This window comes from Lepidochelys olivacea (assembly GCF_965140295.1).
Source record: "Lepidochelys olivacea isolate rLepOli2 genome assembly, chromosome: 6".
NCBI lineage: Eukaryota > Metazoa > Chordata > Testudines > Cheloniidae > Lepidochelys > Lepidochelys olivacea.
This window is the reverse complement of record NC_140416.1, coordinates 126,804,418-126,825,836: the sequence shown is the minus strand read 5'-3', so window position 1 is coordinate 126,825,836 and position 21,419 is coordinate 126,804,418.

The window sequence follows — 21,419 nt, the reverse complement described above, 5'->3', positions numbered from 1 at the left end:
AATCGGCGGAGGTACCAAAGGGACCCTTAAGTGTGGTCGGGGGCCATGTAATTGGCATTCCGGACAGGAGGCACAATATTGTCGGACCGCCGCATAAATTCTGGGCCAAAAAAAACCTCTTCAGAATTCGACTGAGGGTTTTATCTACCCCTAGATGCCCCTTGAGCAGATGGCTGTGGGCTAGATCCATCACGCCCCTCTGATGCTTCTGTGGTACTAAGAGCTGTTCCATGACTTGCTCTTGGACCTGGACTACTCTGTATAGCAGATCCCTCTTTATCATATAATATAGCCCTAGGCTCTTGGCTCTCCCTTCCAAAGGGACCCCATTCACCTCAGTTACTACTTTGTGAATATTGCTATATATTGGATCATTGGCCTGATCCTGCCCAAAATTCTCCTGTGAAGGTCCAATTTGCCCAAACTCAGCTAATGTAGATCTGCATGATATTGTCCAAAGTAGACTTTATAAAGGATTCTACTCTTTGTTCTTACCATGTTCTAGGGAAACTTTGTTTGGGTCTACATGGGTTTTGTATGTTTCAAAATAAGGAAATCTGGTGGATCATTCTCCAAAACCAATCCAGACATTAGCATAGTCTCACATCTGCTTGATAGCTCATTCCACGTACAGGCCACCTTCAACCATTCTTTAGTTGTGGTTTTTTTTTTAGCTGCTTTGACTCCAAGAAGGCAAATGATTTGGCAGTTCATAGCTACAGAGAAGTTCTCTCCTGTTGCTTGGTTTTGATCCACCCATTACAATCTAATGGGTTTTTTTTGGCAAAATGTTTAAAACAGCATTTTCCCAAATTTGTCACTGGCATACTTCAATACATGTAAATGAATATTAACATTAGTTTGCTTAAAGATTAAACCTGTTTTGAATCTGATTGCAATTTGGAAGGTTACTGTAAGACAAACAGAACTGAGAATTCCATTAATAAAATATGAAGAACATGCATGTTGTTATAATACAAAAATGTGCAATTATGTCTTGATCGCAGCTCAGGGATTACATGTTTTTAATGAAGTGCACATTGTCAGAGTGGGAAGCAATAAAAATGAAAAAAGTTACAGAACTGAAAATTTAATATATATGATAATACACATAAATCTATTAGAGAAAGTAAAGCAGAATTAATTACATTTCCGAACCCAGAGGGTGAATAAAAATGGTAAAGAATTAAAAAATAAAAAATTCTTACTGTAATTAGAGTTTAGCACACTAAAATTAGAGGAAGTGTTTTCTTTTCTGATAACTTGTGAAATCTTTTCTAAGCGCAAAGCAAGATGGAGTAGGGAGTCTTAATTATGCATTTGAACCGTAACTCAAGAAACCTATACACAACTTAGAAGAGAAGATTAAATATCCTATTATGTGTATGTATATATGTGTGCATGCATTTATTTTGCATCTGAAAAGTTGTGCAATTAAAAATTTATGTGTGTGTTACACACACACACACACCTCTTTTTAATTTCAGAACTTTTCAGAGGCAAAGTAAATAAAATCCAAGGAAATACAGAGAGACTGAACAATTTAGTCTGTATTTATTTAGATATATAACTAATAGACAAACGACTGTGCGAGAGCTCTCGGTGACCTGGCAATTAATCTTGCAACAGCATAATACACCCAGCAGTATTAAAAAACCCCAAACAGCCGACAAAGAACAAATTAACTCACTAAAACAAATATTACATATTATTATTTATGTTTTAGTTCCTTTTAGTACCTGCTCACCAACTTCTGGAGACTGAAACATGGAAAGTCACTTTGAGTGGGAAGCCCAGTGGTATTTAACCCTGAAATCCTTCATTTCCCTCCGAATGAGGGCAGAGAATCTTGGCAAACGGCAAAAGATTGTGCTTGAATGGAGTGGGGAGTTGATGGTCACACCCCTCATTGTCCTTAGAATCATTCAGTGTAACTGTCCTCAAGTCTCCTGGACGTGATCCTGCTTCAGAAGGAAGCAGTATTAAATGTGCTCTGGATCTGTTAGTCTCTCTTCCAGTTCTCTAACACTGAACTCCATAAAACTTCTACATTTGCCTTGTCTCCTCTTCCCTGCAATCCTTTGAATTTTCTCTTCAGTCTCTTTTATTTTCTTTCCCAGTTCCAAGCCTTCATTGCTGTATGCACCAAGGCACGACCACACCTCTGTGGCTGCTGGCTAAATCCTAGTGTATATCCTTCTTTTAAGTCTTTGAATGAGACCATCATGTCTGAATTAAGGATTTAAGCTCTGTCCCTACCTGTTTGCAGTCAGCCTTAGGTTTTAGGTTGGGATTGGTTGCTACTGAATGTACTACACCCACTATTCCTTTTTGCCTCAGAGTAAAGTATGAGTGAATGGTAGCTGTCTGCTTCAAATGACTAAGTGAATAATAACCAGTCTCCTGGTGGTGGACTTGCCTTATAGTGAACTCTTCTGGGCTATTTCTCTGGAACTCCTTTAAAACGTCACCCATTGTGGAGTGTGGCATCACATGCATCTTCTCTGGGTATAAATATAGAAGGTGGGGGAAGACAGGAAGAAGAAGGGGCACAGTGATTGTCGTCAGTGGGGAGGAGAGACGAGAAAGGCATTTACCATGAGATGTTTGATGTTTAATGTGGCTGTTATTTCTGGATAGGGTCCTTCGCTTCCCTGCAGTAAAGACACCAAATGTGCAGATAGTATCAGCGAAATCTCCAGTTCATCAACCAAAGGGCACCAAAGAGCTTCTAGATCAGAGGTTCTCAAACTGTGGTCTGTAGACCACCAGTGGTCCGTGAGCTCCATTCAGGTTGTCTGCGGATAGTTCCCTCTAAGGTGCATGCCCGGGCGACTGCACACAAGAGAATGAAGGGCCACCCACCTAATTAGTGGAGCCGCGCAGGCATGGCTCCACTAATTCGGTGCCTGGACCCTGGAGAAGACGCACATGTAAGGTGAGGTGGTGGCCTTGGGAGGAATAGGGGGTAGGTGGGAGGGGGCAGTGGGGTGAGAAGAGGGGGTGGGGGAATTTGGGACGTGCAGGGCTGTGGCAGCCAGGGAAAGAGGCCCTCTTTCCCAGCGTCAGCTCTGTGGCTGCTGTGGTGGAGGAGAGATCCCCCCACCTTCCCAGCCCCAGCTCGGGAGCTGCTGTGGTGGGGGAGAGAGGGAGAGACCCCCCCTCTCCTTCCCGGCCCCAGCTCGGGGGCTGCTGTGGTGGGGGAGAGAAGGCACATCCGTTGCATTAGAAAAGTAAGATATTAAAGATATTAAAATATGAGTTGTGTGCTTTTATCTGTAGAACAAAAAATGTTATTTTTTTTTATATAGCGCTTTTATCCAAAGCACTTTACAATAGTTAGTTAATGGTACAAACAACATTTGGAAAGATCATTAAGTGGTCCGCCAAGACCCTCAGTAATTTTCAAGTGGTCTGTGAAATAAAAATTTGGAGAATCACTGATCTAGATCATAGCCATTTCCTCTTGCCATTGGCCTAGAGTGGATTGGGACCATGTGGAGCGTAACAGCCCATGTATGTAGGACAGATGCATTCCAATGGTGTTTAAAGTGTGAAAGCCACTGACTCAGCTTGAATTAATGTTTGTATCCATCCAATGATGCACACAGTGGGCAGGCGGCCCTCTGCTAAGTAAAAGCTGGGTGATATTTGATAAGCTACTCAGTGACATTTGAAAACGAGTTACAAATTGGAAGGCTTGGATCAAATCCCCACTGTTCCAAGAGGTGGCATTCATCTATGGAACACTGCAGCCACTGAGCTGAATTCTCACCACTCTGATAGGCTTTCACTTTTCAAGCCTTGGTGAGGAAAGTCTGGGGATAAATTAGGGTTTATCTTCACAGTGTGTTAGTGTGCACCAGCTGGGGTGTAAAGTCTAGTGTGCACCCATGTGCCGCGTACTAACTGGCCCACGTGTACCCTGATTGCACTCACTGAAAGCACGTTGATGTAGTCCTGTTTCAAACAGCACTCCATTAATGCACATTAGGGGACTTTTAGTGTGTGCTGGCAGGGTACCCATGGGCCAGTTAGCGCGGGACATGCTAGTGCCCAGCTTGTGTGCACTAACACACTGTGTAGACAAGCCCTCATACGCCAAGGATCCAGCCTGAATATCAAGTAAGTTTATTTGACTATTTTGAAGTCTGGTTAGGACTTTCACCATTTTGGTGTCTAATCCAGGGTCAGATAGGGACAATTTGAGGCAAATACCTGCAATTTTTGAACAGCTCTGCAGTTTAAAGAGAGGTGGTGACGGTGTGGCCTCTGCTGCCTTTCCAGATGGAGTGATAGGGTTGTGCAATTGCACTCTGTGTTAATCAGAGTGGTTAAACAGATAGAAGCTTTTGTGTCTTCTCTTTGTGGTGGGTGTAGCTGTGAAACAGACTCCTTTGTTTTCTGTGTCTAGCACCTTTACATGTCACACAAGACATCTTTACACATCACAAGACATTCCTGCATCAGAATGTGATGGAATGTGTTTTTCTTGCATAATGCGCTGACATCCCCACCCCCACCCCCTTCCAAGCACAAGAAAACCTGATTTGAAGTGTAATTAACCATTAGGACAATTTACCAAAGGTTGTGCTGGATTCTGCATCACTGCAAATCTTTAAATTAAGATTAGTTTGTTTTTCTAAGAGCTCTGCTGTGGTTCAAACAGGAATTAATCCAGGGAAGTTCTCTGGCCTGTGTTAACTTTTCTCAGGCGGGTTTTCGGTGACTCAGCCCTCTGGCCAAATCATACACAGTCTGCGTGTGAAACAACAAACTGATGTCTTCCGGGTAAACAGCCCAACAGGGCCCAGTGCCCTCTGTTGGTATTTCTATCCGCAGCTGTGTCTCTGGGCTCAGCCCTCCACAATCTGTCCGACAGGCCCCTTCTGAGCTATCTCACCACAGTCCCTGCTCTGATATGGAGCAGTGGCCCCAGAGCTTCCTCCCTGGAGATTCTTTAACTTTCATTGTCCCAGCTGTCTCATTCCTTTCAGCTCAGTCGACTCCCCTTCTGGGGGTATTAAAGTCCAACAAATGCTGACCCTCTTCTGGGTCTCCAGCTCCTTCCCCGGGCTACTCCCTTGCTCAGGCACGCAGCTGGTGTGTGTGAGGACCTCAGCCTGCCCATTACTCTGGGTCCTGACCCAGTGACCCTATAAGTAGCAGCCGCCTATGGCTTCACTTTAACTGTTTGCTTCTGGGCCACTTCCCTTCTCAGCCCCAGTACCTTCCTTGCAGCCTGGTCTAGCCAGCACTGATCTGTCTACTCCTGCAGCTCCTGCAGCCTGTCGGGGGAACCATTTTTGTTTCTTTGGCTCCAGCCAGCAAACTGAATCTGCTCAGGCCCTGCAGCTCTTTTTAGCTGGACCCGCTATGCACTGATTGGCTGCTCCCTGCAGCATCTCTGTGATTGGCTGCTTTCCCATAGCCTCTCTAGGCAGCCTGGAGGACTCACCTCTTCAGCTGTTTCCTGGAGTGGGGTATGGTAGGACTGTGAGGTCTGAGTGAGGTACACTTATGGTGACCAGACAGGAAGTGTGAAAAATCAGGACAGGGGGTGGGGGTGTAATAAGCACCTAAATAAGAGACACCCCCAAATATCAGGACTGTCCCTATAAAATCGGGACATCTGGTCACCCTACGTACACACTGTCACATCACGTATTACTGTGTTGCCGGCACCCAGTGCCGAGAGGCTGAACAACAGCTTGAGTTGGTTCGTTACCCGGTGTGCTACACCCAATTATCACAACAGGGTGGAGAAGCAGAAAAGTTTATTTGAAGCTTCAAATAGGTACAGGGAGATTTGAATCTCAAATCCTGTACACAGAGCAGGAAGTTACACAGGCTTTTATACATCCCTTCTTCAGCATACTTATCCAATAGCAAGCTTCCCCAAGTATCCATATAGCCAGCCAATCCAGTTCCCAGATAGTTCCCTGGTTCTCTGTATCATTTGTTAAACTATACATAAAGCTGCTTTATTCAGCATTGTTCTTCAATATCTGTCCTGTTTGGCCTTGCTTAGTTTCAGGCAGTCTGACTCTGCAGCATATTGTTGCAGATCCTTAGCATAACTGCTGTGAGTGCCTCCAGGCGGGGGGGCCAAGGACACTTGGGCCTAGTATGCAGAGCTGCTGCGAGTGCCTCCAGGCGGGAGGGGAGGGGGCAAGGACACCTGGGCCTAGTGCGAGGGGGCTTCATCGACACTCGTGGTCTTCCATCCCCTCGAGTTACCTAGTGGCCATGCTCCAGTGTCCCCAACAACTGGGATTTGAATTTTTGTCTTGAAATGTGTAGGGGAAGAGGAGGAGGAAGGCTGTGGAGTTCTGAGCATTTACATACAGCCGCAACAGGGTAAGCCATATGGAAGCTAACTCAACACCCTGTTGATTCCCTCATGAATTCTGACCCAGTCCTGGGTGTGACAGCTGCAAATTTTTCCTGAAGCAGGAACTCCAGATAGGTCGTGACATTTTGAGGAAGGGTGTATTTTGCAGGGTCATCTTGGTAGCTGACCAGCCCACTTCATTCATAGATGTGCTGTTCAGTCACTGTACGTTTGAGCACTTCGGCTGCATACAGTGCAGGTTTCCCCCCAGCAACTTGGAGTAATATCTCTCCTTGCCAATTGGGCACCACAAGAACATGGCATTAAAAAGATGGAGAAAAGTTGTTCTCTCGCCACAGAGGGCAGAACAAGAGGACATGGGGTCAAACTACAGCAGATTTAAATTAAATCTCAGGAAAAACTTTCTAACTGTAGGAACAGGAGAACAATGGAACAGACACCTAGGGAGGTTGTGGAAACTCCTTCACTGCAGATTTTGAAAGAGTCTGGGTAGCCATCTGTCTTCGATGGTTTAGACACAACAAATCCTGCATCTTGGCAGAGGGTTAGACGAGAAGACTCTGGAGGTCCCATTTAACCCCATGATTCCATAATAAAGAATAGAAGGAGAAATATATGTATTTTTTAAATGAGATCTCACCACTTATCTTAATGGTGCTTTGTGGGTACTTTGCACATATAGCTGGCCTGGGCACACAGGGGATTCTGCAGCTTCTTTGTCGGTTTACACAACTCTAGGGACCCACATAGTGACCTCAGTTTTATATATCCTGACTCCAGGGCTCATTGGAGGGACCACACTCTGACTTCTATGAACCATTTGCCAATTGAGTGCCTCAGGTTTCAGCTGCTGTAGCTGTGTTGGTCCCAGGATATTAGAGAGACAAGGTGGGTGAGGTGATATCTTTTATTGGACTGACTTCTTTCGGTGAGAGAGAGAAGCTTTTGAGTGTTACTGGGAGTTTTTCTTTACTGTGTAAGCTCAAAAGCTTGTGTGTCAGATTTCAGCTCTCAGTTTCTCTGCTGCTTCAATCGGTATCCAGGAGCCGGTGCTGGTGTTTAACAAAGTCTCCAATCCTTTTCTTATCGGTGGCTTTTTATGTTTGATACAATCCTTGAAATGAATTTCAGCATTAGCCCATGTTGTTAATTGGAATTTCCCCCTTTTTAGCAATTTCTTTTAATAATCACTTAGTCAGGATACAGAGTAACAGTCGTGTTAGTCTGTATTCGCAAAAAGAAAAGGAGGACTTGTGGCACCTTAGAGACTAACCAATTTATTTGAGCATGAGCTTTCGTGAGCTACAGCTCACTTCATCGGATGCATACCGTGGAAACTGCAGCAGACTTTATATATACACAGAGAATATGAAACAATACCTCCTCCCACCTCACTGTCCTGCTGGTAATAGCTTATCTAAAGTGATCATCAGGTGGGCCATTTCCAGCACAAATCCAGGTTTTCTCACCCTCCACCCCCCCACACAAATTCACTCTCCTGCTGGTGATAGCCCATCCAAAGTGACAACTCTTTACACAATGTGCATGATAATCAAGTTGGGCTATTTCCTGCACAAATCCAGGTTTTCTCACATCCCCCCCACCCCCCCACACACAATCTCACTCTTCTGCTGGTAATAGCTCATTCAAACTGACCACTCTCCAAGTTTAAATCCAAGTTAAACCAGAACATCTGGGGGGGGGGGGTAGGAAAAAACAAGAGGAAACAGGCTACCTTGCATAATGCATTATGTGGAGAGTGGTCAGTTTGATGAGCTATTACCAGCAGGAGAGTGAGTTTGTGTGTGTATGGGGGTGGGGGGGATGTGAGAAAACCTGGATTTGTGCAGGAAATAGCCCAACTTGATTATCATGCACATTGTGTAAAGAGTTGTCACTTTGGATGGGCTATCACCAGCAGGAGAGTGAATTTGTGTGGGGGGGTGGAGGGTGAGAAAACCTGGATTTGTGCTGGAAATGGCCCACCTGATGATCACTTTAGATAAGCTATTACCAGCAGGACAGTGAGGTGGGAGGAGGTATTGTTTCATATTCTCTGTGTATATATAAAGTCTGCTGCAGTTTCCACGGTATGCATCCGATGAAGTGAGCTGTAGCTCACAAAAGCTCATGCTCAAATAAATTGGTTAGTCTCTAAGGTGCCACAAGTACTCCTTTTCTTTTAGTCAGGATATAACTTTGACTTATCTCTTTCAACTTTCCTTTTTTTGCTCTAAAATGCCTATTGCTTCTAGTGTGCAACAATCATTTACCAAGAGAACAAACAAACTCCTTAATAGTCTTCTAAATTAGCTGGATATATTCTGTACTCTTTGATTGCATATAAGCATTTTACATTATTTAGGGCTTACATCAGAACAAGAGGTATCATCTGCTTCACCGGGCAGACAAATATGTGGCTTCTTATTCAGTGTGATGGGACAAAACAGACTCCATGGTATATTTGATTTTTTTTTAAGGCAAACATGTATGGTTTAAAATTTGGGGCGAAACCATGGGGTTTAGCTTTCTTGGGGTAACAGGTAGTTTGCCCTGTCTAACATTCAATCGGACAGTAAATTGTTTCCAGTTTGGTTAACTCACATCTTTCCCATTCATCATCTGATCCACTTCTTAGCATATATGCAACTCATAGACTTTAGACCTTAAGGTCAGAAGGGATCATTATGACCATCAAGTCTGACCTCCTGAACAACGCAGGCCACAGAATCTCACCCACCCACTCCTGTAACAAACCCCTGACCTATGTCTGCACATGACCAGGGTTCATCACCGAATTTGGCCCACTTGGCTAGTTACTGATGGGGAGTGCAACATGAATGCTGATCCATGCCCCCATTTGATCCCCTCACAATGTGCAATGGGATATTTTGTATAGGAAAGCAGGGTGTTACCCTTTCCTGGTAACTTTCTGGAGTTCTTTTTAGCTATGTTGGGTGGGAGAAAGAGGTTTTATCCACATGTAATGTATGAGAGAGTCTTGCCTAGAGGAATAGCAGTAATAACATTTAGCCATTTTTCAGTTTCTGTATGTGGGAAGTGGAGCTCCCAATCTTGGTTGATCTATGGGTCCTGAGACAAAGTGTCTCCCACAATATGAACCATTTTCTTATTGTCTTTACTTCCTAGGTGGACCCTATTTGGGGATAAACAGAGGTGGATAGTTTCCCCCCCCCCTAAATTTGAGGGCCAGGAGGAATTAATAGTTGTTAATCATTCAAGGCGTATCTCTGCTCTAGACCCCTCATATATACTAAAAATGATGACATAGCAGTCAGTGCAGCCCAAATGAAATATTTGCTCAGGCTGATTTCCTCTGGTATCATCTTCAACAAACTTCTGTTTAAATCAATGGATTCCATTGCCTCTGTCTCTTCTTAGTCTCTTTATTAAAATATCAAAGGCATGGCTGGCACTAAGTTAAACACTGTGGGTATCTTATCAACCTGAAGGGTTCAGAAGAACTGTAGATTCTTTTCTGATGTATCCATCAATGTGCTGTCCTGTTAGTCTGTGTTACTGCCAAAAAAGAGGAAAAGAATTTGCTATGTCTCTTCTCCACATCTACAAATATCCAACAGGGCCAGAATATCATTATTTGGAATGTAACTGAGTGGAAGACACAATGGGGATGTAGGTGGAAATAAATACATACTCCAAATGTTATCCACTTTCATGTGGATCTAGTCTGACTGTATGATCAGGATGTTCTTTACTGTATTTCTCTTTTCTTAAAAAAAATCACTGAAAAGATAATGAGGCAAAAATCCCTGCTATGAGCAAAGTCTGGAGATCTCTTCATGCCATCCTATGGGAGAAACTCTCAGCAGCTTTGATCATATTCAAATTGAATGTCTAGGACAAATTCCATCATTCTGTATGTCACTGCCCTGTGCTGGTTATGCCTCCATCATCAGACAGTTGCCTTTTTCTGTGACTCTTCTCCCTGGTTTCAGAGGATGCATTTTTTAACTATGGTTTTGGGGTTTTTTTTTTGGGGGGGGTTGTTTTATAGCGAGGCAGTCGTGAGGGTGGGGAAGAGGGAGAGAGTGGGGTACAGGCTTCTACTGTCTCGAAAGGGTCACACTTTCTTATCTGATACAGTGACTTTTCTTGTGCCTCATTTCTATGCTACAAGACACTCTGCCATACTGTGCCGGAGGCTGGCTATGTATAAAGACTTTGAAATAAACAAGAAAAGAGAGAGTATATTTAAGAGAACAGATACCATGCTTCCCATGGTCAGAAGCCAGGATTTACCAAGGAGAACTGTAAAAAAGTTGCCTGATAAATGAACAAGTTCAATAGGCAAATCCAGAATCTGTACCTGACATCTCACTCCAGGAATTACTGTTATTGGTTTGGTTTCAGAGTAGCAGCCGTGTTAGTCTGTATTCGCAAAAAGAATAGGAGGACTTGTGGCACCTTAAAGACTAACCAATTTATTTGAGCATAAGCTTTCGTGAGCTACAGCTCACTCATTGGTTTGTTTATTGGTTAAATAACCCTCTGTTCAGCCCCGGTCAAGTCACAAACAAAAGGCTCCCCTTCCCCCTGCCCCATTCCCAATCATGCAGGGAATGCAGCAATCACCTCAGTGGTTTTCTATTAAGAAAAGGACCGTGGTTTAAGTTACTGCCTCCCTTCTAGAAAAGAAATGCTCAGGTGATTTGATGTCAATGTGGAGTGTGTGTTTCTTGAACTGATCTTTGAATTTCAATGTGAGCACACGTGGTGATACAAAGGCAGCAGGAGAGCCTGTGTGAAGCACATGAGAACTGAGACAGCCCGATGACGAGTGCTGGCAGAGTCTGGAGACCATTCATATAGTAGTCTCTGTCCTCTCATGCAGAAGGGGAGGAAGGCTTTGACACCTCCGTAGCCTCCCCCTGCATGTCCCTGGGACTCTGGTGTTCCTGCCGGGGTGGGGTATGCACACTGTCCCCCACACCAGTCCCCTTACCCTGTTACCTAGGCTCTGTCATTGAGGTGCCAGGGGAGCTATCTTCTGAGGGGACAGGGAGATGGGATACTGTGGGAGGGACCCAGAACTGGAAGGTACAGGCTGCCTGTGGATCCCTGGCAATCCACAGGGTTTAGGATTAAGGCTGAAGACTGCCTCGGGGGAAAACATGAGGGGGAAGTCTGAGGAGAATCTCGGTGGAGATGGTGTGGGCTGGCCCTCCCGCTTCCAGCGCTGAGCGACTGCTGAGCTAAAGCATCCGTACAGCCGGTGCAGAAGCGTTTGCCTCTGCTTCCTCCTCTTGGCCTGCGGCAATGCATTGGCTTTGCTGGGGAAAGTTCACACCTCTGCCCAGAGGCTGGAGGAGCAGCACCCCCAGGCACTCCCTGGTCCTAGCCCAGCGGCGGGAGTGGGACTGGGAGTAGGCAGACTCGCCAGAAGCTAGGATGGGAGAAGGTGGCAGGGCTAATAGGGGTGGAGGTTGTGGCCTGGAGGCAAGGGGAACAAATAGGCTTGCAGGATGGGATCCATGGGGAGACTGTGTGTGTGTGCATGTGGGGAGACCCTCAGGTGACCAAGAGGGGGTTTGGGGTGTCAAGGAGAGGTTGTGTCATGAGGAAAATGTGTGTGGGAGCAAATGGGAGAGGGGAATAGCTCCCTAGAGAGCATGTCAGTGGGTGGTAAATTGGGGACCCACTCAGATTGGAGCAGTAGCATGGGGTTAGTGGGGGCATTTTGGGTGGGTTGCGGGGGAAGAAAAATGAGTCTTTAGAAGTTAGGGTGAGAGCTGACATTAGAGAGCCCTAATTTATCATTATGCTCTTGCTGGGTGTGTCCTCCTTTCACACTGCTCCCACTGCTGGTTGATCGGGGGTGAGGTGTCGTAAGAACATCCGTTGCTGAGACCAGGCAGACCTGGGGAGGGGGAGAAGAAATTCCGATCCCTAAGACCTCTGCAGAGCACTGCTCTTTGGGAGCTACACTCAGTTAAGGACAGGATGGTGCAGGACTGAAGCTAAGCCCTGGTGGGAGGAAGCAGCTGATGGTGGAGAGAGGATGGGGTAGAGATCATGAGCTCGTGTTACCCCATCACCAAACTTCTAAGCTAGCTGCCTTCCCTGAAAGCTAGCCACCTGCTCTTTCACTCTCTATTCTCTTTCTTCTTTGACTCCCGTCCATCAGCTCAGCAGCAAGGATGGGGCTGAACAAAGGCTTTCTACTGCTTTTTTCTTGTGCCAGCTTCTCAGCTTTCATCTCAAAACCTTTTCGGTTTGTATCAAGTTGCAGTGGGGGAGGTTTAGATTGGATATTAGGAAAAACTTTTTCACTAAGAGGGTGGTGAAACACTGGAATGCGTTACCTAGGGAGGTGGTAGAATCTCCTTCCTTAGAGGTTTTTAAGGTCAGGCTTGACAAAGCCCTGGCTGGGATGATTTAACTGGGAATTGGTCCTGCTTTGAGCAGGGGGTTGGACTAGATGACCTTCTGGGGTCCCTTCCAACCCTGATATTCTATGATTCTATGATTCTTCACCAGGTCTATCCAGTGCATCCTTGGCCTGCCTCTGTTTCTCGTTCCTTGCACTCTGCTATGTGTCACCATTTATGGTGTGCTTTTGGGTCCATTCTTGACATGTGTCCGAATCACTGCAGTCCCCTTTCTTGGAACTTCTGTAACAGTGTTTTTTCTTTCTTGCCCTAGCTGTTTTCTTATCACTTCATTTTTTATTTTCTGCAGTCTCAAAACTCTCAGTATTCCTCTCAGCCAGTTCATTTCTATCATTGGTGTCCTACATCTGCCGGCTTTCCTCCTGCTCCAGCATCATGAGCTGCAAAACAATAGCAGCCCAACAGGTGTCTCATTTATGCTGATTTTTGTTTTTATTGAAATACCTTTAGATTTGCAGTTTTATAGAGCTTTCTAAACACAATGGCAGCTATTTCAAGTCTTCATTTTACGTCACCTTCACAATTCCCATTCTTTAAAAACAGTTCTCCAAGGTACACAGATTTTTCCATTTGTTCTAGTTCTTTGACTTTTATCTTTACCTCTTCTTCTTGTCTTCCAATTGCCATCGTTTGTCTTCTCTATGCTCATCTTCAGTCCGAATTCAATCTCATTGCTGCCAACACAAACTTATGATCCGAGCTGACAACTGCAAATGATTTGCACAACGACACGCTTGATTTCTATCTGTGATTCACAAGTACAAAGTCTGTCATGTTCTATCATGTTCTTTGTTTGTCCCTCAGGTGATATCCAAGTCCACTTTCTCTGCAACTTTTTCTTTTTTCTTTTCTTTTCTTTTCTTTTCTTTTCTTTTCTTTTCTTTTCTTTTCTTTTCTTTTCTTTTCTGAAATAGTGTGTTTGTTATCAACAGGTTGTTGCTTAGGTAGAAACTTAGTAACCTTTTTCCTTTTCCTTACCAAGTCTGACTCTGCCTATTGTTTCAGCCCCGGTTTTCTAGTCCAAACCTACTTTCGCATTAATATCTTCCATCACCTACAACGTGTCTTGCCTTGAAACTTCTGGTATTGCTTTCTGTAGATCATTATAACATTAGTCAATCTATTCCTGGGGCACTGCTGAGGTCAGTACATACCCATGCACTAATGTGACTGAATCTTGCCTTCAGCATACAAGGAGATATACCATAAAAGCCTGGCCTGCCTTCAGCTTTAGAACTAATGTGACACCAATGTGGTACCCACCACTTTCCCTTCCCAATGTCACTATATTCATTAAAAGAAAGGGAGTACTTGTGGCACCTTAGAGACTAACAAATTTATTTGAGCATAAGCTTTCGTGAGCTACAGCTCACTTCATCTGTAGCTCACGAAAGCTTATACTCAAATAAATTTGTTAGTCTCTAAGGTGCCACAAGTCCTCCTTTTCTTTTTGCGAATATACACTAACACGGCTGCTACTCTGAAAACTATATTCATTGTGGCAGACTTTTGCTTTGCCTTCCAATCTTGTTTCATATGAACCGATGATGTCCTCTCATATCATTTTGACTCATCCATCATGACTGCAAGTGCTCCACTGTGCTATGATGTTTTTATGTTCCACATTCCAATAAATGTCTTATCCTTTGAGTTCATCACATAATCTCCTGTTCTGCATGTCGTGTTGGTTCCGTTTGCATACTTTTCACCCCTCCTGGGTTTCTGAGTGGTGAACCTGGCCCTTGTTTGACCTGGCGATGAACAAGCTGTCATGCTTTTGATTCTCTTTCCATTCTTCATAAGATTTCTATGATTCAGTATTCTCTTTATGATAATACCAAAAGGTGAAATCTTGACCCCACTGAAGTCATCAGCAAAACTCCCTTTGGCTTGATGGGGCCAGAATTTCACCCAAAATGTGTAAGATGTGGTTTAAACACATCTAGATTTCCTCTGCCATGCGGACACACATCGGGATTGCACTTTGGTCTTACACCCCCTTTCCTTCACATCCTGTGTGCATGGAGGAGGAGCTTGGGGCAGGAAGGTGGTCAGAGAGTCAAAGCAGGGCAAGTTTGAGAAGACCTGTTAGACCATCCCATCCATCTCCCTGCAAGCGGGGTCTGTTCCCTACCATGTACTCTTTGGATCCAGTCGAGTGTTAAAAGCCTTGTGCATTGTGAATGCTCTTGGCACTCTTCTGAGTCCATTCCACAGTGCTGGGGTGGGTTAGTCCATGAGTCGTTTATAACATGGCTCACAAAACAATCTCCTTCGAACAGGCAGGCTAGTACTTTCATGCCTGGATCCTTCATGAGGTCTCCTGTCTCCTAAACTCATCTGTTCCTCTGCCTATGCTGTACTTTAAAAAAAAATAGACAGGTTTTAGATGAGTGAGATAAGATGAAAGAGAAAAATTAAACCATTTATGAAACTTTCATCAAAGGGCTGTTTATAATGCTGAAGGAAACACTGCCTTTTCTTGACACAAACTTCATTCATAAAACAGATTTTCATTATTTTTCAAGATTATTTTTGAAGGAGTTTGTCAGCAGCTCAGCGACTCACATAGACAACCTCATGATCTGCTTTTTGTGTGTGATTATCAGATTACCAAAAGTGGGTGTTTATGTGCCTCAGATTATCCTGAGGTTTTGTACATGTAATTAAAGTCTGGCTGAATTAGAAAGGTAATAAATAATAATCAGTCTATGATTTGGTCCCTGTTCAGAACATGAAACTTTCTCCAAACATTACACAGGCTCTAAAATATTTTTGAAAAATGAACAAAAAGCCTGAGGTCAAATAATTTCAGCCCAAGCCCTTGCAATGATTATGGAAGCTAAAGATGACTGTTGACATCATTAAACTGAGTCTAGATTTGATTAATGCCATGAGAACTGGGAGCCACTTCCTGTCGCTTCACATGATTTGAAGAGAGAGATTACCTTTTGATATTTTCAGAATAGGTAGTTTTATTTACTTGTAGGGAGTAAAGACACACATTTTTCACATCTGTGTATATTTTACTTTACCCTTTTGAAATGTCAGATGGGCTTAAGATTCATGTTCAAGACAGTTATTGGAGGAGTTTTTTTTTGGATTAGCACAGTTTGGGTGCTGCTATGTCATATATAAAAAGAGAGAGTCCCTGGCCTGTGCACTCTAAAAAGGCAGCATGAACAAAGGATGAGAGAAAAAGACACCGCACACAAAGTGGTTGGTTTGATATTTGGCACATGTCTTGTTTCGTGTCCCATGGAGAACTAGCCATTGTAATGAAAGCCCTCCAGACAGTTCTTGCGTGTGTATTTTAACAGGAACTTCGGTTAAGTCCAGAGACCCCTGTTTCCCGAAGTTCTTAAATGTCTAGGTGAAATGGAGCGTCATGTGGAGGTGCTTTCCTCTCCACCACTTTAAGTCCGGCCAAGTTGCTTGAGTTAGGCGCACAGGCTTTCCTACTAACTGGGAACTCTTCTGAGTCAGCAGTCTTCCCGTGGATCAGCCTGCAGACTCAGTCCTACTCCCCAAAGAGGACCAGCTCTAGGCACCAGCAAAGTGCTTGGCCAGTTGTGCTCTGGGAGCTTGGGGTGGCAATTTTTTTGCTTGGGGCAGCAAAAAACCTAGAGCCGGCCCTGTCCCCAAAGTCCTGCTCCAGCAAAGCCTCATGCACACGCTTGCCTCTGTGCACTGTGAAAACCCCTTATGATGTCGGTGAGGCTACTCTCAGTGGGTAAATTTAGGATCACTCACAAGTTCTTACAGCTCAAGTTAGGCATCCTTTGGATTGGGGATATTTCCTTGTATTATTTAGCTGTTTTTATTTCAGATAATTTATCTGTTTAGCCTGGACCTGTTGGATTTGAAAGTCCCATAGATACTTCCACATGCAAGAGCTAGAATAGATTTATTTATCTTTCTAAAAATCTCCTGCATTGATAAGGCCCCCATGACTGTGGTGTCTAGGTGTTGACTATTATGATACATTTATTTTTTTCCATGTCTCTTATTACCTGTAGCTTATCTATGCACGGGGTCTGATCCTCCAGACAAAATGTCCAATGAAACTTGTGAAGACTCCAGGACTGAGTAGCATGAAAGATTTTTATTTACATCTATTCAGGAAGAAGGAAAGGGACACTCTGAAGCTTCACTGCACTAGATTTCAATGGTAGGTGTAGACTTGAGCAAGGGGGGTGGTGCATGAATTGCCCTGGGAAGCACTGTGTCTTAGAGATGCTGCTCTGAGGCATAGTTCCCAGCTTGTTGCTACCATGTGCAAGGTGGGTTCAACTCCCTCTGATTACTCTCTGGTGTGGGTGTATGGTCTGAGTCACAGCTTAGCCCATAATAGGTATGTGTATTTATGGGTGAGTTCACACGGTGTGGGTGAGTTCACCTGCTTTCCAAGCTTCCAGTCTCAATTCGTAAACCATCTGAGATAGGACTGGGCCTGTTGCCTTTAATTCGCTTTGGGACAGTCAGCAATATACCCTGTATGCTTCCAAACAGGGTGCAGTCGTGCTTCCCAAACTCTGGTCTGTGGAGCCCTTTTCTAACCCAGCCCCGATATCTTTTTCATTTTTTTAATATCTCCCCTTTGAAAAAAGAAAAGGGGGGAGGGGAACAAAACCAGATTTTTTTTTGATTTTTGTTCCACCAAAAAAAAAAAAATCCACAAAAATATTTGAACTAAATTAAACTTGTTTTGGCCCAAATAGCTAGTGGAATGTAAAGAGCATTTTTCAACCGCCTTGAAATAAATGCTTTCCTAGCATTACTTTACTTTGCTGCAGGTTGAGGGGTTATGAGATTGCCAGTCTCCCTGTTCGGCCATGGATTGCACTGCGGAAGATAATATAATATGCACACAATATCCCCATGGACAAACACCAGGCCATTAGAGTAGTTGAAAATAATCTCTGCTGAACTGTTTGTAATCTATATGAATGTCACATGATGTGCAGACTTTGGGTCCATTCCCTGTACAGTTTACTCAGGCAAAACTTCAATTGGCTTAATCTGAATTTGAGTGCATGATGGGCCTCTTTATGGCCTGAGTTAGGTCCCTGCTTTCTTCCCTCTTTCCCTCAAAATACACATAATCATTAAAAACATCTCCTCAGTTACTGAATGACGGAGACTGAAAGCCCAGTATGTCTAGTACAGAATAACAAACCTACCACAGGTTTCAGAGTAGCAGCTGTGTTAGTCTGTATTCGCATAAAGAAAAGGAGGACTTGTGGCACCTTAGAGAGTAACAAACCTGCCACAGTGAAACCTCAAGCTGCCCTGATCTTTCTTTCTGAAGTGCTTGGTGCACAGACCGAAACCTTTAGCCATCTTGGATTTTGTGTTTTTTTTATTAAGTGCCTCAGGAACAATCGGCAAGTTTGAAATCATACACTTGGGAGAGTTCAGCTTGTAATGATTGTGTGAACGAACAATGTTCAGGGAAGGGAGCTGTGTTAGTGCGTTCATTTTTTAAAATTAAAGTGCAATTCTTATCTTTGTTAAAATGGCCCCTTGCTCTGCTCCCTTTATGTATCCAGAGAGAGATCCACTGATGTCAGTGGCTAAAATATCTCGCAGATCTGCAAAGCCAAGATTGAGCTCTGCACTCTCATCCTTCTGATGCATCATCAACATTATGCCTCTGTCATTGTCTGAGCACTGATCTTCTCCTCCTGTGTAGAAAAGGGGTCAGCAGCCTACACTGTAGAGTAAAATCCCTGTCCTGGATCCTGTGAATGTCCAGGCATCTGCAAAGATAATGGGAGGATAATAGCTCACGAAAGCTTATGCTCAAATAAATTGGTTAGTCTCTAAGGTGCCACAAGTACTCCTTTTCTTTTTGCAAATACAGACTAACACGGCTGTTACTCTGAAACCGATTAGACAAATGCATACAATTCAAAAAAGGGCTGGACAATCTTATCCCTAATGTCTTCCTACTGCTTCTACAGAAAGGAGAGTTCTAGCACAAGAAAGAACAAGACACTGCTTCTTAAAGAAGAAAGGATAAAGTAAGATAAGGAACTTGAAAGCACATGGCATTACAGTATATCCAGAGAGAAACAAGAAATGACAAGGAAGGATCAGGGCTTTACTGTTACAATCTGCTGTGGTTTTCGGAAAGAGGGGAGACCACACATGCGGCACCTCGACAATGGGCCTGGGCAATTTCCTAGTTAATGCAAGTGAAATGTCCAACAAAAGACAGAGGCTTTAATAGACAGACTTGTTGCTGGATATTTTCAGATCTCAGCATGAGTTCAGCAGAAAAATGTGGTTTATTGTAAAATGTATTAAAGTTTTATGTCACCTTAGGAAAACTTTGTAAAATACTTTGCGGCTCTTCAAAGAATTGCTGGAAGTTCAATAGAAGTTTAGAGATGAGACAAGCTCTCATTAGGAATTGACTTCAGAGGGGGGTGAGTGAGTGAGGTTTTTTGGTCACTTTTTTTGGGCTTCTTTGATTAGTACAAAACCTTTAATGAATTAATCTCCATATATGTTGCTTAGAATGCAAAAAGGAAGTTAATATAATTACTAATCAAAAGCTCTCTAGAAGGTCACTGGAAGTAGAGGTGGAAGGGTCTTTTTTTGTTACTCAGGAATGGGGTTTTGAATTCTTCAAAGCACTGTGAAGCTGGTTTGTGTCTGAGTGGCATGGGGAGTACCACCACCCTAGGGCCGGCGAGGGGAAGTTTCTAGGGACAGCAATAGCTCATTCCAGGATGATCTGATTAAAGAAATAACTAGGACGGGGGACCTGGTTACTCAGGGATAAATGGTCTCAGGGAGGCAGTTTGGGGAAGGAACCTACACTGCTATCTGTATTCAGGGTCTGAGCTCAGACAGGCAGGCAGTCCTCTTTCCCCTCAACACTGAGGGCTCAAGCTGGGTTTGTGGGTGCATCCACCAGCCTCCCTCTCACCAGAGCAAGAGAATAGGACAGGCTGGGAATTGTAGTCACCAGGACAGGCAGGAATGAGCTGGCAAAGTTGGCTGGGAAGGGGGCTAGTTATATAAAGAATTCCCACCCCTCAGAATAGAGGGAGACTTGGAGGGATTAAGAAATCTTTTCCAGAAGAAGAGGCCAGTAATGTGTTGGTTTTGGGGGCTCATTTGTATTCTGACAGGACAGCCTGTGACACAGACCCTACTGGGAACAGGCCGAGCAACTTTGGAAGGAGGATGAAACCCCCTGGCAGGGGAAGTGTTTAGGAAAAGAATGCTGCAGGCTTGTCCCTTTGTCTCCTGTGGTGTGCTGCAGTGAGGCTCAGTGACCTATTCCATGAGGTGCATGCAAACAAGCAGTGAATTATGGGAACCTTTCTCTCATCTGCACTTTCACATCCTGGGCGGTGTTAGGGCTGTCGAGCATCTTGCAGCAGCCTTGGGATCTGGCCTGAGGCCAGCGTATTGAAAACAATTGCTATTGCCAGCCCAGTGCATTTCGAACAGCTCTCTCAGCGGGGAATTAAAGTGAGCCTTGGCACTTTGAGGTGGCTGTGAGACAACCTGCGTTTTGAACAGGTGAACTTTCCCCAAACTGTACGTTTTGTGCATCTGTGCCTTTCAGTCTGGGGTGTAAAGTACCAACCTTCAGTATGGGGTCTAATCCGGACCCCACTGAAATGAATGGGAGTTTTGCCTTTCAGGGTTAGAAAAAGGGGGAGTTGGAACCTGACTGGAATAGTGAATTAACTGGATGTGGATCCAATAGTTTGGAAAAATGCAGTTGTTTTGCCTGAGTAAGGACTTCAGGATTGGATTCAGTACTTGGTAATATTTCCCAAGTTCTCCCAAGGATTTAGAGTAGATTGCTATGATTCCAAAGTGGTGTTTTAATATTTAATCTTAACGTATATCAAGAGGAAAATAATTTACTCTGTATTTCCAGTAGTGAAACCTTGCACAAGAAGGAAATTAGTTAATTTCACATACCATGTATTGTGCAAACATTTAACTTCTGCACAAGATGTAAAATTGCCAGTCACATGACTTTGCCATTCCTAAGTGCAGCTGCTCCAGGTGGCCAGACCCCTCTGGGAACTACTAATTGGAGATGTTTCAGAGTAGCAGCCGTGTTAGTCTGTATTCGCAAAAAGAAAAGGAGGACTTGTGGCACCTTAGAGACTAACCAATTTATTAGAGCATAAGCTTTCGTGAGCTACAGCTCACTTCCTCAGATGCATATCGTGGAAACTGCAGCTCAGATATGCATCTGAGCTCACCGATGAAGTGAACTGTAGCTCACGAAAGCTTATGCTCTAATAAATTGGTTAGTCTCTAAGGTGCCACAAGTCCTCCTTTTCTTTTTACTAATTGGAGAGTTGTGCCTGACCACAATGCAGTATGTCTGTGCAATGTATGTTACTTGGTGTTGGCACCCAAGGAGACACACTACAGCTTGTAACGCAAGATTATGAGCAGCTTTTGACATCACAGTGGGATGAATCTGACAGCATGGCCAGAGAAAAGATGGTGGCCAGTAGAGTAGCATACACTCGGGACTAAAAGCAGTGTGTGCTAGGTCACCATTTCTTCATGAAACCAGTTGTCGGTCAGTGTCGTCTGTTGATGGAGCTTAAGATTTGTGGAGTGAGGTAACCTTGCCTAATAGA